The sequence below is a fragment of the Nomascus leucogenys genome, chromosome X (assembly GCF_006542625.1).
Source record: "Nomascus leucogenys isolate Asia chromosome X, Asia_NLE_v1, whole genome shotgun sequence".
Taxonomy (NCBI): domain Eukaryota; kingdom Metazoa; phylum Chordata; class Mammalia; order Primates; family Hylobatidae; genus Nomascus; species Nomascus leucogenys.
The window spans coordinates 100332790-100341659 of NC_044406.1; positions in this window are offsets into that span (position 1 = coordinate 100332790).

Here is an 8870-nt window from a genome sequence, read left to right on the forward strand (position 1 = left end):
ATTACCTTAGACTGTGTAATTTGTAAACAACAGAAATTTATTGCTCACAGTTCTGGAAACTGCGAAATCCAAGATCAAGAGGCTAGAAGATTTCATGTCTGGTAAGTGTTCAAGCTCTGCTTCCTTGTTGCTCTGCTTCCTTGATGCTTTGTTGCTGCATCATCACATAGCAGAAGGGTAGAACACAGTCTTCACATGGAGAAGGGGTAAAGGAATCCACTTAAGTGTCTTTTATACGAGCATTAATCTCATTTGTGAGAGTGGAGCTCCCATGATTTTATCACTTCCCAAAGGCACTACCTCTTAATACTGTCACATTGAGTATTAGATTCCAACATATAAATTTTGGGAGGACCACCAACTTTGAGACCATAGCACCTTCCTAGAGGTCTGGGTCCTGAGAGAATGGACTGAAGTACAGATAAGTTTTGATGGAGGCAGATGACAGGAAATGTCTAGAGGTCATGAAACAAGATTTTGGGGCTCGGTGGAATATGCTATGAGTTTGGAAAGATCTAAGGAATTTTGACATTTTGTGTATAAAGAATGCTAAGAAAGAGACAGCGGACTGCTATATGCATACATATATATATATATATATTTATAGTCATGTGAGAGCATCTGTGGATATGTAATAACGAAATTCACAAACATTGGACAAGAACTTGTGTGGCAGGAAAAGAGGAAAAGTCTAAAATAAGGTGAATAGCACTACAACTTTGACTTGAAAGGAGATGCCACCAAAGTAAGAATCAGGGAAAAAGATAAATGACAAGTCCAGGTAAGTGAATTAAAACAGGAAGGAACAAAGAAACATTCTATAATTCAAATTTCAGGTACCCACAAAGGTGTATGAAGAAAATACAGGCAGATAATTTAAATAGGAAATAACCTAAAACTCAGGGAACACTAAGGCACAACAGTAACAAATGTTCTTTTTCTGGATTGTGTTCCACTCAATGCCGATGCTGGTGCCAGATTTCAGGTAGGCAAGAATTCAGATGGGTAGAGAAAATTACACCTGGCTACAAGGAAGGATGGACATCATAACCAGAGAAAATACAGCTCCTGATAATAAGTTTGGATCCTTTTTAGTTGAACTAGTTTTATTTTTGTATATGCTATCATTCTGATTTACAAAACAAAGTACATTTAAAAACTTATAAAAGTTCCAATATACTAGAGCCCAAGCTCTGGTATTGCCTGAGCCTCTGATATGCCAATACACTTTAGAAAAAGGACAAAACATGCATACAAACTACTGCAATACATATTAGTAGCATTATTAGCAAAACATTGCTAATTTCTGTAACCTCCTTTAGATTTACTTTCCAGATCTTTCAATTTAGAAAGAAGTTTTGGAATTGTATCCAGTTCTTTTTTACTTTTTTTTATACTTCAGGTTTTAGGGTACATGTGCACAATGTGCAGGTTTGTTACATATGTATCCATGTGCCATGTTGGTTTGCTGCACCCATTAACACGTCATTTAGCATTAGGCATATCCCCTAATGCTGTCCCACCCCCCTCTCCCCACCCCCCAACAGGCCCCACTGTGTGATGTTCCCCTTCCTGTGTCCATGAGTTCTCATTGTTCAATTCCCACCTATGAGTGAGAACACATGGTGTTTGCTTTTTTGTCCTTCGGATAGTTTACCGAGAATGATGTTTTCCAGTTTCATCCATATCCCTACAAAGGACATGGACTCATCATTTTTTATGGCTGCATAGTATTCCATGGTGTATATGTGCCACATTTTCTTAATCCAGTCTATCCTTGTTGGACATTCGGGTTGGTTCAGAGTCTTTCCTAATGTGAATAGTGCCGCAACAAACACACGCGTGCATGTGTCTTTATAGCAGCATGATTTATAGTCCTTTGGGTATATACCCAGTAATGGGATGGCTGGGTCAAATGGTATTTCTAGTTCTAGATCCCTGAGGAATCGCCACACTGACTTCCACAATGGTTGAACTAGTTGACAGTCCCACCAACAGTGTAAAAGTGTTCCTATTTCTCCACATCCTCTCCAGCACCTGTTGTTTCCTGACTTTTTGATGATGGCCATTCTAACTGGTGTGAGACGGTATCTCATTGTGGTTGTGACTTGCATTTCTCTGATGGCCAGTGATGATGAGCATTTTTGCATGGGTTTTTTGGCTGCATAAATGTCTTCTTTTGAGAAGTGTCTCTTCATGTCCTTTGCCCACTTTTTGATGGGGTTGTTTGTTTTTTTTCTTGTAAATTTGTTTAACTACATTGTAGATTCTGGATATTAGCCCTTTGTCAGATGAGTAGGTTGCAAAAACTTTCACCCATTCTGTAGGTTGCCTGTTCACTCTGGTGGTAGTTTCTTTTGCTGTGCAGAAGCTCTTTAGTTTAATTAGATCCCATTTGTCAATTCTGGCTTTTGTTACCATTGCTTTTGGTGTTTTAGACATGAAGTCCTTGCCCACGCCTATGTCCTGAATGGTATTGCCTAGGCTTTCTTCTAGGGCTTTTGTGGTTTTAGGTCTAACATGTAAGTCTTTAATCCATCTTGAATGAATTTTTGTATAAGGTGTAAGGAAGGGATCCAATTTCAGCTTTCTACATATGGCTAGCCAGTTTTCCCAGCACCATTTCTTAAATAGGGAATCCTTTCCCCATTGCTTGTTTTTGTCAGGTTTGTCAAAGATCAGATAGTTGTAGATATGTGGCATTATTTCTGAGGGCTCTGTTCTGTTCCATTGATCTATTTCTCTTTAGTGATACCAGTACCATGCTGTTTTGGTTACTGTAGCCTTGTAGTATAGTTTGAAGTCAGGTAGCGTGATGCCTCCAGCTTTGTTCTTTTGGCTTAGGATTGACTTGGTGATGCGGGCTCTTTTTTGGTTCCATATGAACTTTCAAGTAGTTTTTTCCAATTCTGTGAAGAAAGTCATTGGTAGTTTGATGGGGATGGCATTGAATCTATAAATTACCTTGAGCAGTATGGCCATTTTCACGATATTGATTCTTCCAAACCGTGAGCATGGAATGTTCTTCAATTTGTTTGTATCCTCTTTTATTTCATTGAGCAGTGGTTTGTAGTTCTCCTTGAAGAGGTCCTTCACATGCCTTGTAAGTTGGATTCCTAGGTATTTTATTCTCTTTGAAGCAACTGTAAATGGGAGTTCACTCATCATTTGGCTCTCTGTCTGTGATTGGTGTAAAAGAATGCTTGTGATTTTTGTACATTGATTTTGTATCCTGAGACTTTGCTGAAGTTGCCTATCAGCTTAAGGAGATTTTGGCCTGAGACAATGGGGTTTTCTAGATATACAATCATGTCATCTGCAAACAGGGACAATTTGACTTCCTCTTTTCCTAATTGAATATCCTTTATTTCCTTCTCCTGCCTCATTGCCCTGGCCAAAACTTCCAGCACTATGTTGAATAGGAGTGGTGAGAGAGGGCATCCCTGTCTGGTGCCAGTTTTCAAAGGGAATGCTTCCAGTATTTGCCCATTCAGTATGATATTGGCTGTGGGTTTGTCATAGATAGCTCTTATTATTTTGAGATACGTCCCATCAGTACCTAATTTATTGAGAGTTTTTAGCATGAAGCGTTGTTGTATTTTGTCTAAGGCCTTTTCTGCATCTATGGAGATAATCATGTGGTTTTTGTCTTTGATTCTGTTTACATGCTGGATTACATTTATTGATTTCCATATGTGGAACCAGCCTTGCATCCCAGCGATGAAGCCCACTTGATCATGGTGGATAAGCTTTTTGATGTGCTTCTGGATTTGATTTCCCAGTATTTTATTGAGGACTTTTGCATCGATGTTCATTAAGGATATTGGTCGGAAATTCAGTTTTCTGATTGTCTCTCTGCAACGCTTTGATATCAGGATGATGCTGGCCTCATAAAATGTATTAGGGAGGAATCCATCTTTTTCTATCGATTGGAATAGTTTCAGAAGGAATGGTACCAGTTCCTCCTTGTACCTCTGGTAGAATTCGGCTGTGAATCCATCAGGTCCTGGACTCTTTTTGGTTGGTAAGCTAATGATTATTGCCACGATTTCAGAGCCTGTTATTAGTCTATTCAGATATTCAACTTCTTCCTGATTTAGTCTTGGGAGGCTGTATTTTTCGTGGAATTTATCCATTTATTCTAGATTCTCTAGTTTATTTGCGTAGCAGTGTTTGTAGTATTCTCTGATGGTAGATTGTATTTCTGTGGGATCGGTGGTGATAACCCCTTTTCATTTTGTATTGCATCTATTTGATTCTTCTCTCTTTTCTTCTTTATTAGTCTTGCTAGCAGTCTATCAATTTTGTTGATCTTTTCAATAAACCAGCTCCTGGATTCATTAATTTTTTGAAGGGTTTTTTGTGTCTCTATTTCCTTCAGTTCTGCTCTGATTTTAATTATTTCTAGCCTTCTGCTAGCTTTTGAATGTATTTGCTCTTGCTTTTCTAGTTCCTTTCATTGTGATGTTAGGGTGTCAATTTGGGATCTTTCCTGCTTTCTCTTGTAGGCATTCAGTGCTATGAATTTCCCTCTACACACTTCTTTGAATGTGTCCCAGAGATTCTGGTATGTTGTGTCTTTGTTCTCATTGGTTTCAAAGAACATCTTTATTTCTGCCTTCATTTTGTTATGTACCCAGTAGTCATTCGGGAGCAGGTTGTTCAGTTTCCATGTAGTTGAGTGGTTTTGAGTGAGTTTCTTAATCCTGAATTATAGTTTGATTGCACTGTGGTCTAAGAGATAGTTTGTTTTAATTTCTGTCCTTTTACATCTACTGAGGAGAGCTTTACTTCCAACTATGTGGTCAATTTTCGAATAGTTATGGTGTGGTGCTGAAAAAGATGTATATTCTGTTGATTTGGGGTGGACAGTTCTGTAGCTGTCTATTAGGTCCACTTTGTGCAGAGCTGAGTTCAATTCCTGGATATCCTTAACTTTCTGTCTCGATGATCTGTCTAATGTTGACAGTGGCGTGTTAAAATCTCCCATTATTATTGTGTGGGAGTTTAAGTCCCGTTGTAGGTCACTCAGGACTTGCTTTATGAATCTGGGTGCTGCTGTGTTGGGTGCATATATATTTAGGATAGTTAGCTCTTCTTGTTGAATTGATCCCTTTACCATTATGTAATGGCTTTCTTTGTCTCTTTTGATCTTTCTTGGTTTAAAGTCTATTTTATCAGAGACTAGGATTGGAACCCCTGCCTTTTTTTGTTTTCCATTTGCTTGATAGATCTTCGTCCATCGCTTTATTTTGAGTATATGTGTGTCTCTGCACGTGAGATGGCTTTCCTGAATACAGCACACTGATGGGTCTTGACTCCTTACCCAGTTTGCCAGTCTGTGTCTTTTAATTGGAGCATTTAGCCCATTTACATTTAAAGTTAATATTGTTATGTGTGAATTTGATCCTGTCATTATGATGTTAGTTGGTTATTTTGCTCGTTAGTTGCAGTTTCTTCCTAGCCTAGATGGTCTTTACAATTTGGCATGTTTTTGCAGTGGCTGGTACCTGTTATTCGTTTCCATGTTTAGTGCTTCCTTCAGGAGCTCTTTTAGGGCAGGCCTGGTGGTGACAAAATCATTCAGCATTTGCTTGTCTGTAATGCATTTTATTTCTCCTTCACTTATGAAGCTTAGTTTGGCTGGATATGAAATTCCGGGTTCAAAATTCTTTTCTTTAAGAATGTTGAATATCGGCCCTCCCTCTCTTCTGGCTTGTAGAGTTTCTGCCAAGAGATCAGCTGTTAGTCTGATGGGCTTCCCTTTGTGGGTAACTCGACCTTTCTCTCTGGCCGTGCTTAACATGTTTTCCTTCATTTCAACTTTGGTGAATCTGACAATTATGTGTCTTGGAGTTGCTCTTCTCAAGGAGTATCTTTGTGGCGTTCTCTGTATTTCCTGAATCTGAATGTTGGCCTGCCTTGCTAGATTGGGGAATTTCTCCTCGATAATATCTTGCAGAGTGTTTTCCAACTTGGTTCCATTCTCCCAGTCATTTTCAGGTACACCAATCAGATGTAGATTTGGTCTTTTCACATAGTCCGAAATTTCTTGGAGGATTTCTTCGTTTCTTTTTATTCTTTTTTCTCTAAACTTCCCTTCTCGCTTCATTTCATTCATTTCATCTTCCATCACTGATACCCTTTCTTCCAGTTGATCGCATCAGCTCCCGAGGCTTCTGCGATCTTCGCGTAGTTCTCGAAACTTGGCTTTCAGCACCATCAGCTCCTTTAAGCCTTTCTCTCCATTGGTTATCCTAATTATCCATGCATCTAATTTTTTTTCAAAGTTATTAACTTCTTTGCTATTGTTTTAATTTTCCTCCCGTAGCTCAGAGTAGTTTGATCGTCTGAAGCCTTCTTCTCTCAACTCGTCAAAGTCATTCTCCATCCAGCTTTGTTCCGTTGCTGGTGAGGAACTGCCTTCCTTTGCAGGAGGAGAGGTGCTCTGCTTTTTACAGTTTCCAGTTTTTCTGCTCTGTTTTTTCCCCATCTTTGTGGTTTTATCTACTTTTGGTCTTTGATGATGGTGATGTACAGATGGGTTTTTGGTGTGGATGTCCTTTCTGTTTGTTTTCCTTCTACCAGACAGGACCCTCAGCTGCAGGTCTGTTGGAGTTTGCTAGAGGTCCACTCCAGACCCTGTTTGGCTGAGTGTCAGCAGTGGTGGCTGCAGAACAGCGGATTTTCGTGAGACCACAAGTTCAGCTATCTGATAGTTCCTCTGGAAGTTTTTTCTCAGAGGAGTACCTGGCTGAGTGAGGTGTCAGTCTGTCCCTACTAGGGGGTGCCTCCCAGTTAGGCTGCTCGGGGGTCAGGGACCCACTTTAGGAGGCAGTCTGTCCATTCTCAGATCTCCAGCTGCGTGCTGGGAGAACCACTACTCTCTTCAAAGCTGTCAGACAGGGACGTTTAAGTCTGCAGAGGTTCCTGCTGAATTTTTGTTCGTCTGTACCCTGCTCCCAGAGGTGGCAGAGGCAGGCAGCCTCCTTGAGCTGTGCTGGGCTCCACCGAGTTCGAGCTTCCTGGCTGCTTTGTTTACCTAAGCAAGCCTGGGAAATGGCGGGCGCCCCTCCCCCAGCCTGGCTGCCGTCTTGCAGTTTGATCCCAGACTGCTGTGCTAGCAATCAGCGAGATTCTGTGGGCAAAGGACCCTCTGAGCCAGGTGCGGGACACAATCTCCTGGTGTACCATTTTACAGGCCCGTTGGAAAAGCGCAGTATTAGGGTGAGACTCACCCGATTTTCCAGGTGCCGTCTGTTACCCCTTTCTTTGACTAGGAAAGGGAACTCCCTGACCCCTTGCACTTCCCGAGTGAGGCAATGCCTCGCCCTGCTTCAACTCGCGCACAGTGAGTTGCACCGACTGTCCTGAACCCACTGTTTGGCACTCCCTAGTGAGATGAACCCGGTACCTCCAACAGAAATGCAGAAATCACCCATCTTCTGTGCCGCTCAGGCTGGGAGCTGTAGACCGGATCTGTTCCTATTCGGCCATCTTGGCTCCACCCCCCTGTGTCCAGTTCTATATGATGAATTTGTACTTATTTAGTATATGGAAAGAGATGTGTGGATAGAACTTCTTATGGTAGCATATATCCTAACTTATAGGAATTTAGAAATTGTTAGGAAAAGTTTTTCAACTGCTCAGGAGCATAAATTTTTCTCTGACCTCTTCTATTAATCTCCTCTTTGATAACCTTATCTAGCATCCAGACTTCAACCAGTACATCTAGGAAAGGCTCTTAATTATCTTCCTCACTCCAAGTACCCCTTTTCCTGATTCTTTATCTTTGTTAATTGGGCCACTATAGTACCATTGTCCATTTCTCAAAGCCATGTGTGCAAGGACTTTCATAATCTCACACCAATCTATTTTACCAGCATTATCTTCCACTCTGCCCTTAAAAATCCTGTCTACTTCACTTACATTGTTCCATTTACTGCTTCCCAAGCAGTCTTTAAAAATTCTGTATCTCCATGAATTTGTTCATTCTGCTTCCACTGTCTCCTTCCTCTTCTCTATCCATTAGACTTTTTTGTTCTTTATGACCCAAATCAAATACTTCACATGAAGCTATGCCTGCCACTGCTCCCTCCGTAATGAAACGCATTTAATGCTCTTATCACTTGGAATATCAAATTTGATGATTTTTCCAGCATCAGATTAATATGTCTTCATTAAAATAATTTTTTACATGCAAACATAATAACCACTCTCCCTTTGCCATAGAACTATCCAAGCCACAACTACCTTATGCCTAGATTCCTGTAATATCCTTTGAAGAAAATTCTTTCTCTGTACACAACACTTTTGACACCAAATGTGTGGATTTTCCACAGCAAGCAATTCTCCATCTCCCTGCAGACACCGAGTGTCCTACCATTTAATTAAATCTGACACTAACTAACTAATCTGGACATAGCTCAGAACCCATGGGTTAAGGGTTCAGTCCCGCAAGACTGCTCTCTCACTTCACAAGTCAATTGCAAATAGTGGATCCCCAGATTACCCACACTCCTGTCCAATTTGGCTACAAATCAGGGGCTCCCATGACTCCCTCCTCATGTTCAATAATTTGCTGTAATAGCTTATAGAACTTAGGGGAATGCTTTACTTTCTATTACCAGTTTATTATAAATGATATATAGCTGAGGAACAGTCAAATAGAAGAGATACATAAGGCAAGGTATGGGGGAAGGGCACAGAGCTTCCGTGCTCTCCACAAGTATGCCACCCTTCCGACACCTCAGTGTGCTCACCAACAGGGAAGCTCTCTGAACCCCCTAGTTTAGGATTTTTATGAAGGCTCTATTATGTAGGCATGATTGATTAAATCATTGGCCATTGGTGATTCAGCCAATTTCCAG